The sequence below is a fragment of the Linepithema humile genome, chromosome 2 (genome assembly GCF_040581485.1).
Source record: "Linepithema humile isolate Giens D197 chromosome 2, Lhum_UNIL_v1.0, whole genome shotgun sequence".
Classification (NCBI taxonomy): domain Eukaryota; kingdom Metazoa; phylum Arthropoda; class Insecta; order Hymenoptera; family Formicidae; genus Linepithema; species Linepithema humile.
The window spans coordinates 22,406,272-22,423,624 of NC_090129.1; the positions used below are offsets into that span (position 1 = coordinate 22,406,272).

General features: G+C 34.6%; 1 long non-coding RNA gene and 1 pseudogene across 1 annotated transcript in view; both read left to right on the forward strand.

Moving 5' to 3' along the window:
* Positions 1 to 2,937: 2,937 nt before the first annotated feature.
* LOC136998046 (fatty acid synthase-like) lies at positions 2,938 to 13,157 on the forward strand (annotated as a pseudogene).
* A 22-nt stretch (positions 13,158 to 13,179) lies between these two features.
* Positions 13,180 to 17,353, forward strand: part of LOC136998047 (uncharacterized) — a 34,007-nt gene continuing 29,833 nt past the window's right edge. Inside the window, exon 1 of the long non-coding RNA XR_010888624.1 lies at positions 13,180 to 13,945. This is a non-coding gene — a long non-coding RNA (uncharacterized lncRNA). The remainder of the gene's footprint in view (positions 13,946 to 17,353) is intronic.

A 17,353-nucleotide genomic window follows, 5' to 3' on the forward strand; every position in this document is an offset into this window, starting at 1 on the left:
CCATGAAGAGGATGTAGAAAGTTATGGTGACGTAATGTAAAATTGTAAGACCGGATAGTATTCGCGCGAGATGCTGTAAAAATGTAAAACAAAGAAAAAGGAAGAGAAAAACGTGCAAGATATCTGTAAAAAATAGAGAAAATATTTGCATCTACGTTATTCCGAAACAATATTTTTCAATAGAGTGTTATTAAAGTAGTAATATTTAAGAAATAGAATAACAATACTAGCAATGACATAAGCAAATGTAAATTTATGGACGTTTAGCTTCTGCGCTGGCAGCAAATGTACGCACGTGCGCAATCTAATGTAAAATACCATAGATTTGCAATCGACTGTTAACTTAAGAAAAATTGCGAGACAAGGAACAAGACTCACTCGCAGCCCTGACATTTCGCGGATCGCACGAGGTCGTACGACTTAATTTGCATTATTCCTGTTAGATGAGTTTGATAGTTCCTGATTTTCACTTTCTCTTATCTTAGTAACTGTTAATAAAAGAAAGTCTTGTCGTAAATTTCGAAGTTTACGCCTACAATAAAATAATAATTATCGATAAGTTACAATGCGAAATTTTGAACTAAAAAATTTTTAAAATAAGAAATTACATAGACATCATAGAAAATGTATTTTAAAAAGTGAAAGTATAAGAATGGTCATTTTATAAACGTAACAATGTGTGACTTTAAATCAAGTAAATTTGTCGGAAAATAATCTTGTCAATTTTTATGACTAAACCTGATTAATGTAATTTATCTCAAGAAATATAGGATGTTGCTTATGTAGCTTCGATGCTTCAATCGCAGATTGCAGCACTTTGCAACTATAGTAATTTCATGAAAGTCTGAATAAGATAATTTTAATATAACAATAATTTTACTACAATGCCATACAATTTATTAGTACAATATGGATAGAAAATATTATCTACTTTTAAAATAATTTTAGAAAATAATGTATAAATTCAATATAAAAAAAAATTGTATTATAATGCTAGTTAGTTTTAATATTATGTAACTGATTATGAAACATCCAATAAAAGTTACACTATAAATAATATTACTATTAATAAAACATTAATAAAAAATTCACGAATTTTACAGCCGCATATTTTTATATATTGTATATTTTAACTTTTGATGATAGAATTTAATACGATTGCAAATCAATAATATGATTCTTAACTTTTCGACCTTCTTTTAAGCAATTTTTTGGAATAAAATATTATTATAATGATTATCTTTTTTACCTCACATTGATAAACCATTGAATATCTTTTTGTTACAAAGCAAAAATGTCTTCACTTATTTTTATTTTTTATTTTAGAGAAATGTTTGATAGCAATATTACGCACGATTGTGAGGAATGCACTACAGTTAAGAAACCAATTCATGATAAAACATTAACATAAAATATTTTTGGAGAAAATAATTTTTTCTCCTTGATACAGCATTATCAAATACTATTTTGTACTAACATGAATACGATAAAAAATACGTAAAAAATGCAATAATGAAACGGATCGCTCTACTAATATTGTTAAATCGTGTTTCACGACAAAGTTGTGTGCAGCGATACTGCTCTGCGTCCTACTTAGCCTTAGCCAAAGGTTAATGCAATACTGTTGACTGTTGACTGCACTTTATTATTAAATTTTATTTTGCTTATATACAGGGTGATTCAGAACAATCTCCTGTTCTTGAAATGTCAAATTCTTGAGTAAATTCTAAGACGATTTTTCCTTTTACAAAATTTTGTCCGAAGCTTAGTTTTCCAGTTATTATTGAAAATAGGTAGCAGCGTACGAATCCGGTACAACGGGCAAATAGGGACGCGCAACATATAATGAGACTATGGCCGGTATTCATAGTCCGTTCTTATATTTAAGATCGTCTTAAGCACGAACTTATATTCGCTCTCTTCGTCAGATACAATCTATGTGTGACGAAGAGAGCGAATATAAGTCCGTGCTTAAGACAATTTTGAATATAAGAACGGACTATGAATACCGCCCTATGAAGTGTTTACTATCGTCTCATGACGCATTGCGTCATCCCTGCCTGCTCGTTGTATCGGACTCGTAAGTAGCAAACTATTTTCAATTATAACTCGAAAACTAAGCTTCGGACAAAATTTTGTAAAAGGAAAAATCGTCTCAGAATTCGCTCAAGAATATAGCATTGCAAAGACAGTAAATTGTTCTCAATCACCCTGTATATATATCCATCGACCACATCGATTGTCTTCGTGGAATACATATGCAGTTATTGTATTCAAAAGATTAAAAGCATTGAACTGCATTTATATTATTTAAATGTTTATTTAATGAAGTGTATTGTTCCTTATGGTAAAAAGATTTACTTATTATACAACCAGTGTAGTTCTTTATTTAGAATTATGTGATTTATTATGCAACTAGCTCATATAATTAAAAATTATATTAATTTTCTACTAGATATATACAATTGGTCCCAAAATTTTTATTTCCATATCATATTTTCGCGTCTCTCAATGCAGCAGATAGTAAAATAAATAAGAGTCCTTACTTTTACAGGCAAATAATTGCAAATTTTTGTATTTAAAATACGTGCCATTGTTATTTCACAATTACGAAACATTAATTCTTATCAAACAATGGTTTTTATAAATAGTAAATTTATAATGTACTTGCATAATTAATGATGCAATAATTAACATATGTCTTTTATATAAAACCAGGTTTAAAAAGAACCTACTTACTAGTGACACGTCAGTCGCACAGGCAATCGCGTCAGTTGGATTTCAGAATCACAATTAAATATTATCATTAAAAATTAAGAAAAAAAGAGTGTGAAATTGTAAAAACGTGAAATTAAGATCATTTAAAATATCTGCAAATTTGCTGATATTGGGACTCTGTTAACCAGTAAAGTAAAATTTACTGTTGTTGGAGTTGACATGGACTCTAATAAAAAAGCCACGGTCATTGATGTCGAATCTGAAGATGACATCGTTATTTCTGGCATCGCCGGTAGATTTCCTAAATCTGACAATATTAGACAGCTCCAAGAAAATCTATTTAACAAAGTGGATCTTGGATCAGATGAGGAACGACGATGGAATCATGGTAATATCTTCTTTGTTCTATACGAATAAAAAATTATATAAAAAATATTCCATAGAAACATAAGTATAAAATTACTGTTCTTTTTAAATTTTTTATTAATTGTCATCATTTCTTTTTTATAAAAACTTCTATATATAATAGTTGAAACGAAAATAACTATTTACATATTATATACGGTTTAATATACAGGTCACCCAGATCTACCTCAACGTATGGGAATGATTGACAATTGCGAGAAATTCGATGCAGATTATTTTGAAATTCCCTTTAACGAAGTCCATTTCATGGATCCTCTGAGTAGGATGCTCATGGAGCATACGTATGAAGCTATCGTTGACGCAGGAATAAATCCGAAAAATTTATCTGGAACGAACACTGGAATTTTTATCGGAATGTGCTTGTCGGAGGCGGAGAAGATTTGGTTTTTTGAAAAACCACAGGTACAAAAAATTACTTATCGATCAAGCAAGAATATTGTACAAACATATAGCATAAAAATTTTGATAAATAACATTTTTATATCATATTGTAAAAAATGTACTTGTTTGTAAATCAGTCCGTACATTGCTCATACAATGAACATTTAAATTTTCTAAACAATGTTTTATGTATACACATTAGATAGCTGGTGCTGGAGCTTTTGGATGTTACAAGCCTCTATACGCAAATCGGATGTCTCACTGGTTGAATATAACAGGACCATCTTGGACACTTGATTCCGCATGCAGCTCAAGTCTCTTCGCTTTCGAGTGCGCCTATAGAAGTATCCGGTCAGGGCAGTGTGACGCCGCTATTGTCGGCGGTCTAAATCTCTGTCTGCATCCTTATGTAGCTTTGCAGTTTGCGAGAATCGGTATTATACTTATTGAAATGTTAATTTAAAATATATGATATAATTGAAAAATATAAAAATTATTATAATCTAAATAATTTAGAATATATATAAAAATATATCTAAATTAGATTTTATAACATAATTTAACAATTTCAGGAATTTTAGCACCTGACGGATTATGCAAACCTTTTACCGACGATGCAAACGGTTACATGCGTAGCGAGACAATCGGAGTCGCATTTTTACAAAAAGCAAATGTGGCTAAGAGAATTTATGCAACCGTCGTTTACGGAAAAACTAATTGCGACGGATACAAAGAACAAGGCATTACCTTCCCATCGAGCAAAATGCAACAAACTTTACTTGAAGAGTTTTACAATGAATGCGGTATTTCGCCGACTTGCTTAGGCTATATGGAGGCTCACGGCACCGGCACCTATGTTGGCGATCCAGAAGAAATTAATGCACTCGAGCAAGTTTTCTGCAAGAACAGGCAAACTCCTCTATTAATCGGTTCTATCAAATCAAACCTGGGCCATTCTGAAGCTGCTAGTGGCATGTGTCAAATTGCAAAGGTAATAATAATTATTATATGCATTATAATAGTAACCGTCAATTTTTATGATCGTAGATTTGCGAAATTTTTATACTTTACAAACAAAAATTTGTATTACATTTCTTTCGCTGCTAAATCATTAATAGTATCATGATAAAAAAATAAAAAACATTCATCAGTTAATAAATAACTTAATAAAAAAATAATAAGCCCAAGTTAGCATTTAATTAACTTTTCGTAAGGTGATAATTGCAATGGAAACTGGCTTAATACCGCCAAATATAAACTTCACACAAATACGGAAAGGAGTTAAGGCTTTTGAAGAGGGAAGTATACGCGTGGTGACTAACACAACACCGTGGACTTCTGGATTTATGGGCATCAATTCGTTTGGTTTTGGTGGAGCCAATTGTCACATCTTGTTGCGAAATAACACAAAAGAAAAGATCAATAAAGGAGCGCCGAATGATAATCTGCCCAGAATCGTTGTCCTGTCTGGACGTACCAAACAAGCAGTTGAATCATTTCTAAATGAGGTATATAAAAATTTTGTGATTACACAGTCAATAAGAGCACACTTACACCGCAAAAATTTATATGTTAGGTCGAGAACCGGCCGATAGACGTCGAATATGTACGGCTATTGCATGATCTATACGCTGACGAGATAAAAAATCATCCTTACAGAGGATACGTGATTGTCGAATCTAAAACGCCGATCAAAGCGGCAAAAGAAATACAATATTACTCAGGTGAGAGAAGACCGATTTGTTTTGTGTTCTCCGGAATTGGATCGCAATGGATTGGCATAAGTACGCATCCTTTTTTGCATATGTTAAAAAAGTTATTGCTTGCAATTAAAATCGAATTTACATGTTAACAGGTCAAGCGCTAATATTCCCAATATTATCCAAAACCATAGAAAAATGCGATATCATTTTAAAAATGCATGGAATATGTATCATTGACATATTAACGAGCAAACATGAAGATATTTTTCACGATATATTGAATTCACTTGTGGCCATCACCGTAATGCAGGTGATAAATGGTTTCTACGAATTATATGCGCGTAATTTCTCTAAATGCTTCTTGATAATTATAAAAAAAAATATTTTATTTTTTTTAGGTGGGATTAATCGATCTCTTAAGATCCGTAAATATCGTACCAGATTATGTCGTTGGTCACTCAATTGGTGAACTCTGCTGCGCGTATGCGACCGGTAATTTCACCCTTGAACAAGTGATTTTATCTTCGTATTACATAGGATTGGGATTGAAGGAAACAAAAAAAATTAACTGCACGATGGCGAATATCGGTCTCAGTTATGAGAATGTGAAGAACATATGCCCACCGGATATCGAAGTAATCTACAGCAACAGTCCAAATACTTGCTCCATAAGCGGTCTAAAAAAATCAGTAAAAGCGTTTACAAAACAATTAGAGGTATTTTTATATTTCATTTAGATATTTTTTAAATATACGTATAATTAACTTAAACAAGTTATATTTTTTATATAATTTGCAGGCCAATAATGTATTTACTGAGGTAGTCAACTGCTGCGATATTCCTCTACATACTCGTTATCTCCTCCCCGCGAGAGCCACGATTCTAGCTTACCTAAATCGAATAATGCCGCAAACAATGACTCCCAATCAGATATGGCAAAGTTTATTTTGCAGCGAAAAATTATCCTGCGCTGAATATTTCACGAATAATCTATTGAGTCCTGTATTTTTCGATAAAACCGCGCAATTAATTCCCAGAAACGCAGTGACTCTTGAAATCGCGCCGTATGCTATTCTTCAGAGTGTTACGAAAGAACTGTTCCATACAACTAGCATCACGTTACTTCAGCGTAATCACGAAGATAACGTCAAAGTATTTTTGGAAGGTCTGGGAAAAATGTACAACAATGGCTTGCAACCGCAATTAGCAAATCTATATCCGACCGTAAAATTTCCTGTTAGTCGTTCCACGCCGATGATCTCGCCGTCAATCAAGTATGTCGAACACATTATTCATTTGTTAAACATGATAAAATACAAAATTATTTTTTGGGTAAGAAATTATTATTTTTTATTACCAGATGGGACCATTCTAAAGATTGGTACTTAACATGTTATAAAATGCTGACGAAACTCTCTGTCGGAGAAAGAATGGTTGAAATTGCGCGAAATGACGAAGAATACGAATATATGAGCGGTCATGTGATTGACGGAAGACAGTTATTGCCGGCTACTGGATATCTCATGCTAGTTTGGCAAACAATGGGTTTGCTGAAAAGTCTATCGTATACCGATATGCCGATCGTATTTGAGAATGTCAAGTTCATTCGGGCAACGCACGTTCCAAAACAAGGACCCGTGTATCTAAGAATAATTGTGCAGAAAGGTAGATCTTATTTTAAAATAAAATTTTTCAATAAGCTACTTTATTTGATGCATTCAGAATGACAATACTCAATTTATGTAATAAAAAGAAATGTCGTATCGTGATTTTTATACAAAGAAGTTCACTCAATGTATTAGTTTCGTATCTATGTTTATTTGTGATTATGTTATATTTCGTACAAATAATACTGTAGGTTTCAGAGGATTCGGCCTCGTATGTATCTCGGCTTGTTATAAAGTCGCGATATTATATAGATCTAAACTTCGTGAATTAATCTTGCTGCTTATATAACATCTTGCGGTGGTAGAAGGGAACCAATCAAAAGAAATACATTTTAAGTAATCAATCTAAATGGTCATAATCTTATGTGACGCGGTTATCGGCTAACGCCGGACATGTTGGTTGTTTGTTGTCTTAGGTCGGCGAAGCCTTTGTCGCATGCCGACTGAAGTCGGCGAAACCTTTTTCGTCGGCCCACGCGTGTTTTTATCGCAACTAATATTTAATGTCGCAACAAGAAATATTCAAGATTATTTATTGCAGCAACTGGAAAGTTTGAAATCATCGAAGGAGATAATGCCATCGTCACTGGCACTGTGCGTGAACCGACAAATATTGCCGAAGAAAAGTTACCGAGTCATCTGTTAAATCAAGAGAACGACAATGAGGAGGAAGTAATGAAGACAAAAGATATCTACAAAGAACTCAGATTACGAGGATATCAATACGCCGGCATGTTTCGAGGTTTGAAGAGTTCGTCGACTACGGGAAAACAAGGGCACATAGCTTGGATGTACAATTGGGTAACATTTATGGATAATATGCTGCAAATGAAAATCCTCGGGATAGACACGAGGAGTCTTCACGTTCCCACGGGAATACAAAAGTTGGTGATCGATACGAAATTTCACATACAGCAAGTACGGAACGCAGCAGCTAACGATTATCGTAAGTTTGTCGACTTATTTTCTTTCTATCAGCTTTTTAATATTAATTTTTTAATGTATCTTTAAATATTGTAACTAATTTTCAAATAAAGAAATTTGTTTAACGTAAAAGAAGTTTAAGTATAAAAAAATACAATATTTATAAATATCTTTTTAGAGCTTCCTGTGCGTGTGTACAAAACCTTCGACGCGGTAGTATCCGGCGGTGTAGAAATTCGCGGAATCAAGGCTACTTCCATATTTCGTCGAAAAACAGCGGGGGAGCCCGTTCTCGAAGAATACAGATTCATAGCTCATCGCGACGGAGCCGAGGTTTCTCTACAAGAAGCCGTGATGCTGTCGACGCATCTCGCTCTGGAGTATCATCAAGTGATAAAAGTAAATATTATCGAATTGATCGAAGATGATGACAAAGTAGAAACAAATGAAATAGCATCGCCACTGTTTATTGATATCTTGGGTGATCTACCGTTGCTTCAACCAAACATTACTCTGGTAACCAGAACCGATCGCTTCGATTGCGTTACTCTTCCTTCGAAAATCACAGTCTCGCAATCGAAGAAGTTGTCGAATGACGATAAGACGATATTAATCATAGGATACGATTTGTTCACGAAAAATAAGAGCAAAACCTTAAAAGAAATTTTGCCGGCGTTACAAAACAATGGATTCTTATTGACACGAGAACAGTCCTTCACGAAAGATGACATTGCGACTGCCGAAAAGTACGATTTAGCAGTAGTACTTGAGAAACGCTCGCAGAAAGAGCACTTTATACTGTTAAAGAAGACAGAACAGTCGACGAAGAAAACTAAAGTTATTCACGTGAACAATTACGAGTTCTCTTGATTAGAGCAGCTAAAATCGATCTTGAACGCGCAGAACGAGTCAAGAAACGCTGCAAAAATAATTTTAGTCAGCGAGAAAGATTCGGAATGCGGCTTGTTGGGCCTCGTCAATTGCTTGAGAAGAGAACCAGGCGGCGAATCGATCAGAGGAGTGTTTATTCAAGACGAAACTGCACCGGAGTTTTCTTTGCACGAGCCATTATACGCGGAGCAACTCCGGATCGATCTTATCATAAATGTCTTGCGTCCGGGTAAAACGGGGAAAAATGGGGTTCATACAGACATCTTCCGTTAGCGCCGCTGACACCGAAGCTCGTATACCACGCATTTGCCAATCAACTGGTATAAATGTTTCATAAATAAATAAAAAAAAATTTTTCCTTACAGTTCTGTCATAATAAAAAATATTTCTCAATTAGGTGAGCGGTGATTTGAGTTCATTTCGCTGGATTGAAGGCCCGATTACCCCGGATTATAAGGAGAATAATCTCGTTCACATAGCTTACTCGTCTATCAATTTCAAAGATGTAATGATAGCGTCCGGCAAACTGGCGGGAGATGTTTTCTACTTAACGCGCGGACGACTCGAGGATTGTATGATGGGTATGGAATATGTCGGCGTCGATAATACTGGACAAAGAGTGATGGGAATTTGGGAAAACAGGTACATTACTGTCATGCAATCATTTAAAAGTATACTGTTTATAAAAAAAGTTGACGCACTTTAAAGCAAGCTTTTCTATTGAATAAATTGATATATTTTGTGTTTATATATTGTATATGCATGTGCAATAAGAAGATAAAAAATAATTAAAAAATTATTTATTTAAAAAAATTTCTATCTCAAATGTTGCAAACTTTGTAATGCAACTTGCAATATTTTGTAAAGCCAAGAAAAACGTAAAATTATTTTATTGGAATGCATAAATGTTTTATAAACAGTATTACTGTATTTATTATATTTACTGTAAAATCTACAAGTTATCTATCCTAGATAATCCTGTTTTTTTCTTTAGATATAAAAAATTTTAATTCTTTAATTCACAGATCCATATCAAATATGTGCATATCCTACAAAGACATGTGCTGGAACGTTCCCGATGAGTGGAGCATGGAGGACGCTGCAACGGTTCCATGCGCTTACAGCACGTGCTGTTACGGATTAATCGTCAAAGCGAATATGAAAAAGAGCGACACGGTACTCATCCACTCCGGTACCGGTGCCGTGGGACAAGCTGCAATTCATCTTGCGCATCACAAAGGTTGCGAGATATTCACCACCGTTGGCACTCCGGAAAAGCGAAAGTTTATCAGAGACACGTTCCCGTTCATCCCAGAGAATCACATTGGAAATTCGCGCGACAACAGTTTTGAGCAAATGATACTTAGTCAGCCCAACGGCCGTGGCGTGGACATTGTATTGAACTCGCTCGCCGAAGAAAAACTCCAGACGTCCATCCGTTGCCTCGCGAAGGGCGGGCGTTTTCTGGAAATCGGCAAATTTGATTTTATGGCCAATAACTTGTTAAATTCATCGTTCCTTTCAAAAGGAATTTCATTTTACAGCGTTATGTTGGATAATGTATTCACAGCTCCGAAAGAACTAAAAGAACGTTTAAACATGGTAGTAGCCATAAATCTTGCGAATAAAACTATTCAACCGATTGCCAGAAAGATTTTCGAAAAGGATGAAGTGGAAGCTGCATTCAGATACATGGCAGCTGGAAAGCATATAGGAAAGGTAGGTCAATTTAGCTGGAATTAATTGTGGCTTAATACGCGAGATCAGTTAAGGATAAAACATAATACATCAAATAAAAACTGAGTTAAATGAGTTAACGTATTTTTAGATAATCATAAAAATGCACAAAAAAATGAATCTATGAGCGCACCCATTCTTGCACTTCCACGTTATTACTGTCAATCGAACAGATCGTACATCATCTTAGGCGGCTTGGGTGGCTTTGGCTTAGAATTAGCCGACTGGTTGGTGGTTCGTGGCGCTCAGAATCTGGTGTTCATCTCGCGTGCCGGAGTAAAAAACGGATATCAGCAGATGAAAATCGATCTATGGAAATCTTATGGAGTGAAAGTGTTAATCATATCGGACGTCGACGTATCGGACGTCAAAGATTGCGAATATATGCTGAAATCGGCGGAAAAATTGACGCCGGTGGACGCTATATTCAACCTGGCTGTGGTATTAAATGATAAAATTTGTCCGAATCAAACTGTAGAGACGTTTCAGAAGCCCTTCAAAGCGAAAACTTGGGCCACAAAAAACTTGGATCATTTGACAAGAAAAATATGTCCTCAGCTTCGTCACTTTGTTGTGTTCTCTTCGGTATCTTGCGGCAGAGGAAATGCCGGACAGACCAATTACGGCATGGCAAATTCCATCATGGAAAGAATTTGCGAGAAAAGAGTGCAAGAGGGTCTGCACGGACTAGCGATTCAATGGGGTGCGGTCGGCGATGTCGGCCTCGTGGCTGATATGCAAGACAACGACAAAGAAATGGTTATCGGCGGCACTTTGCAGCAAAAGATAACTTCCTGCATCTCGAAACTCGAGGACTTTTTGTTACAAAAACAGCCTATAGTGGCGAGCATGGTTGTAGCCGAGAAGCGGTTGATCACTTATGGCGCATCCAGTATTGTAGAAACTGTGGCCAATATTATGAGTAAGTTAATAACATTAAAAAAATTAGACAATTTAATTAATCAATTTATTTAAATTTGAATTCATTTGATAAAAAAGATTAATGTGTCTAATTAAATGTGATTAAAGTATTTAATATAAACTAAATAATTAAAACTAAATACAAAAAATTAATTAAATATAGATCTGAAGGACATGAGTACCGTGGCTCATCACATGCCTTTGTCCGAGCTTGGAATGGACTCGATGATGGCCGTGGAAATTAAACAAACCTTGGAAAGGGAGTATGAGATTTTCCTTACCGCGCAGGATATTCGCAATCTCAATTTCGCTAAGCTCGGCAAAATGTTCGAAAAAGATGTGAAGAACGACGAACTCACCGAGATAACAGGAATGAAATTGCTCATTCGCATATCAGGCGAAGATCAATTGATACCCGATGTTTGTATAAAGCTTCCGACGAAAGAAAGCACGACGGAAAGCGAAATATTCCTATTGCCAGGTATAGAGGGTTGTGGAAACGTCTTTGATTTGCTGGTGCCACAAATCGAAGGTTCAGCAACGTGCCTGCAATACAACACGTATAACATCGGCACAGACTTAACATCAATAAAAGATATCACTAATAGCCTTTTACAGGTAAATTCTTTACTTAATTAACAACTGGACTTCATAATGTAGAAAAAAAGAAACTAATTGTGATACAACAAAATACTGCATACCAGAATACAATGATAACAAAATAGCAGTTCGAGATATTTTTAGTACCATTTTTTCTATGCTAAGTTTTTTTTAAACTTTATTGTTTTTTATGTGTTTTCAGCACATTTTGAGCAGAGAACAAAAATTGCCACAAAATTTTGTACTAGTCGGCTATTCGTATGGATCGATAATTGCAATTGAATTAGCGCGGAAGTTCGAAGAAATGAATCTCAAAGGCCGATTGATTCTCATCGATGGAGCACCGGAGCACGTGAAGGCACTAGTTAATGCAAATTGTCCTTTCACTACGTTAGATGAATTCCAGAATAATATTCTTTTGGGTATAATGGATTTGTTTCAACCAGCAGTTAGTGGAAAGGTATATAATCATAGATGATGCTCTTAAATGATGGATTTTTCGGCAAAAATCACAAATCTAATCTTTTTAGTTCCTGTGTGAGTTAAACAAATGTACTAATACTAATTGGGACAAAAAATTGGAAATTTTCTTGAAACATGCTTCTTCGGCTTATTCACAAGTAATGATTCACAAAAAGAAAGTTTTGTGCACAACAATGTACAAGCATTTGATCGGTTTACATGAATACGATATGACACAAGTACCGAAGATCGAACCACCTATAATACTTCTGAAACCAACGACATATGCATTACTTTTTCCTGAAGAAGATTATGGCCTGCACAAGGTGAATAAAGTATATAAAAAAATAATTTATACAGCAGAACAGGTGTAATTAATATAAAGTTACTTGCAGATTACTAAAGGAAAGATAAAAATACAATATGCTGAAAGCACTCACATTACAATAATGGACAATGAGAAAGTCATTGCTGCAATTAATGAAGCAATAAATTCCATCGAACCTATTCAAAAGCATGCAAATATAATGAGTAATAATAATAAGACATTTGTTCAAAATATCCGTACTAGAACATAAAAGTTAATATGGAATATAAAATTGCATATTAACTTCTATGTTATAAGACAATTTTATAAGACAACGTAAAAATATAATTCTTTTAACTATGGATATGTTAACTATGGATATGTTAAAAATATTATAAGCAGGAATTATTTGTTTCAAGTCACAAATACAAATAATACAAATACAAATAAAAATATAATCTTGTTCCAAAAATTAACACAATTGTTTTTTTGTTTTAATATATCGTCTCCATATAGTTTAAAGCAAGTTTAGTTACAATATTAAGTTGTTTTATGATTTTATTGCCGTTCTTCGAGATATTGAAAACCACTTTAATTACATAACAAAATTTAACTCGTAACAAACTATAATCACGCAGTCCTTCGAAATATTTACGATTTGAAAATGTGTATATAAAATGAGAACGATTAAAATTTACTCTTGTCGACATACTACTAAAGGTAATTTATTCAACGTAAAATACGGAATGCTCTGTGGTCATTGATGCGTATTTGCGTATAACATCAGCAAGTAAAAGAGGTGCAGGCAAGGATCAAATTCTAGTAGAAACTAATATTTCACGGAAAATATATATTGCGCGTAAAAGAAACTGGCAAAAATAGAAGACATATAAATATAATATATTAAAAATAACTCTCAAAAAATCTTTTTTTTTTAATTCCATTCATCTGTCATTACGTATTGATTCCTCCACCCACGCAGCGTCTGCGCAGTCTCTACCCTACTCTGACATTCTTCACCCATCCATTTGGAACATCTCATAGAATTGTCGAATCAGTGTAGCGGAGTGCGCTTGACGCGATGCTACTATGTGGTATACAACGTGCAGCGCTATCCACGTACTTCGGCACTGTCGTGCAAATTATAATCTTTTTCCTGCAAAACTCCAATATCGCGAAAGTGCTTGCATCTATGCCATCAGGAGCCGGTCGGTGTCGGTGTGATTTATTTTTTACGTAGTTCACAAGATATGAACAAATCTAAATAAAAGAATCATAAGATTTCTTAAAGCAAAAATACATCTAGTGTATATTATTCTGCATCTTTAAAATTGGTGTTCAATTTGATGCTTATATTGGCTTTTAGATTACGTTTGGTTTCATCTTCGATTTAATTAAAATTTTTCTAACGCTTTTTTATTTATTAAAATTCGATTTTTTACTATTTGAAACATTAGAGAACGCTGCAACATTTTTCATTTTCTGTATATAAAAATAGCTTTAATGTAATATTATTTCATCTCAGCAAGCAGAATGAATTCTTCATATCGTTGTGCTAATATTTAACTAAAGTTGGTATATGTGCACACTCGTATTTTAGTTATCAATCGTATATTTTTACTCTGTTTTGCAGTGAATTTTTATATGCAAACGCACGTAGCGTGTATGAATCAGCTTGTGGCAGGTAGCGTATAAGTGTTTCCACGTGCTCGATCGATTCAAAACTGTTCTTTCACATCGCGATACACGTGGCATGCGAAAATACAACCAGTGCTGCGCATTCCGTAATTTCATTTCCGCACAGGGTGCGTTTTTTCGTGACCTTGTTGTCAATGTGCTACCAAGCTCGCGTTAGTCGAAATTCAGCAAGATGCTAACTAGGCGCCAGTCTGAGAGACAGCTTAAGTAATTCAACGCTCTCATGCAGGTGTGCGTCAAGTAATCGATATTATTATCATGTGTTAAACGCTTATGTACCTAGACATGGCACTTATTTCGATTGCAGTAAGACGACATTGTTTTCGCTTGATCAGTTTTAGTCTAACTTTTTTGTATTTTGTAAAGTATTAAATTTTTGTGCACATATCAATGCCATATTGTAGCAGAGAAAAATAGATTTTCCTTGTATCAAGTGTAGTTATTGTTTGATGTACGTTCAAAAACGTCACCGCAACGTTCATAAATCTACGGAATTGCCAACAATGTAATGGAATGAGCAGCGCGGTGTACGGGGGTTAATAGCGATCAATTTAACGTATTCTCATTATAGAAACTCCGTTTTCTATCGATTTAACACCACTATTGCGTACTAAAAATATCTATGATATGCCGCGTGACTCTGCGTAGATACGGAATGACTGAATATAGTTTAGCAACGGAAAAAAATACGTGTCTACGCGCTTACACATTGTATTTCATATATATGTCTACATATAAAAAAATGTACGGAGCACATAACAATGTTTTTAATTAATAACCGATAAATAAATTTAAAGACAGAGATAAGTTACTCCCTCGCCAGAAACAAAGTAGCGAAACCGCAAGCGCGGTTTTAAACACGCCGAACTTCAAACAATATTTCCGCATACCAGAAAGTCAAACAAACCGTGAAACCAGATCGTCGTAACAACGCGAAAAAAAATGCGCACGAAGAATAGATTACGGACGTGTCCGGCACTGTGTCATAATTGATCGACAGTTCGAGCAAGCAGTCGTAAAATTGTCCGATTCAATGTTAGCTCTTTATTCTGAATTTTGTGCTGCTTGCTGAAACAATTAACATTTTAATTTAAAAATTTTGGAGTATTCAATGTAATACAGTTAACGTAAGACTTGAAGAGGACATTACCCTCTAATTGCGCGAATGTTTAAAATGGCATAACGGGCAACAACGGTAATTATATTTTTAGTAGTTGGAATGGAAATAGCTTTGTTCACGCATGTGAATGGATTCTACAACTTTCACGAGCCTCGCTCACGTGATCGCGTGATAAGACATTTCTTTTTCAGTCCTTTGTGTTGTCCTTCGTCTTTATTATAGAATTTATTATGATCGGCTCGTCCTCAACGACGTCGTGACGTCGTCGATGAGTTACTTGCAGTTACGAATTAAGAAGGAACCAATTGTGTTGTGAGACGTTTATGTTACGAGTTTATGTTATGTTTATGTTACGGGCTTTTGCGCTTTTATGAACCCTTACGAACGTAATCGTTCGTATTTGAAATAGTATTACGTTTTTGAATTAGTGGACACTCGGTTACGAACTTACGAAAATAAGAGAAAAACAACGTGTTGAGATGAGTACGTTTATGGCATTGGAGCTGAAACAAAAATTGAAAAAAAAAAATCTGTCAGCATCCGGAACGAAGATTGAGTTATTTAAACGACTATTAGAAGTAGAAGTTTCGCCAGACGAGCTTCGTGCGACTGGACACACCGCAAACGAGAGGTATAATTCGCAATCCGACGAGCCTCAACAGGGGCGGCGAACATTCAATCTGCCATGTCTATCCATGAGATCAAACTTTTGCGGAAGGAGAGGGACTAAGAAAAAATAAAGAAAATATTTGCGTCTACGTTATTGCATAACAATATTTTTCAAAGTGTAATTAAAATAGTAATATTTAAGAAATAAAATAACAACACTAGCAATGACATAAGCATGTAAATTTATGGACGTTTAGCTTCAAGCTGGAAGCAAATGTACGCACGTGCGCAATCTAATGTAAAATATCATAGATTTGCAATCGACTGTTAACTTAAGAAAAATTGCGAGACAAAGAACAAGACTCACCCGCAGCCCTGATATTTCGCGGATCGCACGAGGTCGTGCGATTTAATTTGCATTATTCCTGTTAGTAGAGTTTGATAGTTCCTGATTTTCACTTTCTCTTATCTTAGTAACTGCTAATAAAAGAAAATCTAGTTATAAATTTCAAAGTTTACGCCTAAAATAAGATAATAATTATCGATAAGTTAAAATGCAAAATTTTGAATTAAAAAATCTTAAAAATAAGAAATTACATAGACATCATTAAAAATGTATTTAAAAAAGCAAAAGTGTAAGAATGGTTATTTTATAAACGTAACAATGTGTGACTTTAAATAAAGTAAAATTGGCGAAAAATAATTTTGTCAATTTTTATGACTAAAACTGATTAATGTAATTTATCTCAAAAAATATAGGATGTTGCTTATGTAGTTTTGATGCTTCGGTCGCACGTTGCAGCACTTTGCAACTATAGCAATTTCATGAAAGTCTGAATAAGATAATTTTAAAAATAATTTTACACTACAATGCCACACAACTTATAAGTACAATATTGATAGAAAATATTATCTACTTTAAAAACAATTTTAGAAAATAATGTATAAATTCAATATCAAAGTTGTATTATAATGCTAGTTAGTTTTAATACAATGTAACTGATTAAACATCCAATTAAAGTTATGCTATAAATCAGAGATGGGAATTAGCAACTTTCGGCTCAATTTTCTGATTGACGCCTTCTGCCCCCTCCTTGCCGCTCGCTTGCTAGCAACGAGTCAAACGCGCTATCAACGCGCGTAACTAAGGTGCGCGATACTCAGCCTCAGGAATGTCCATATCACAAAT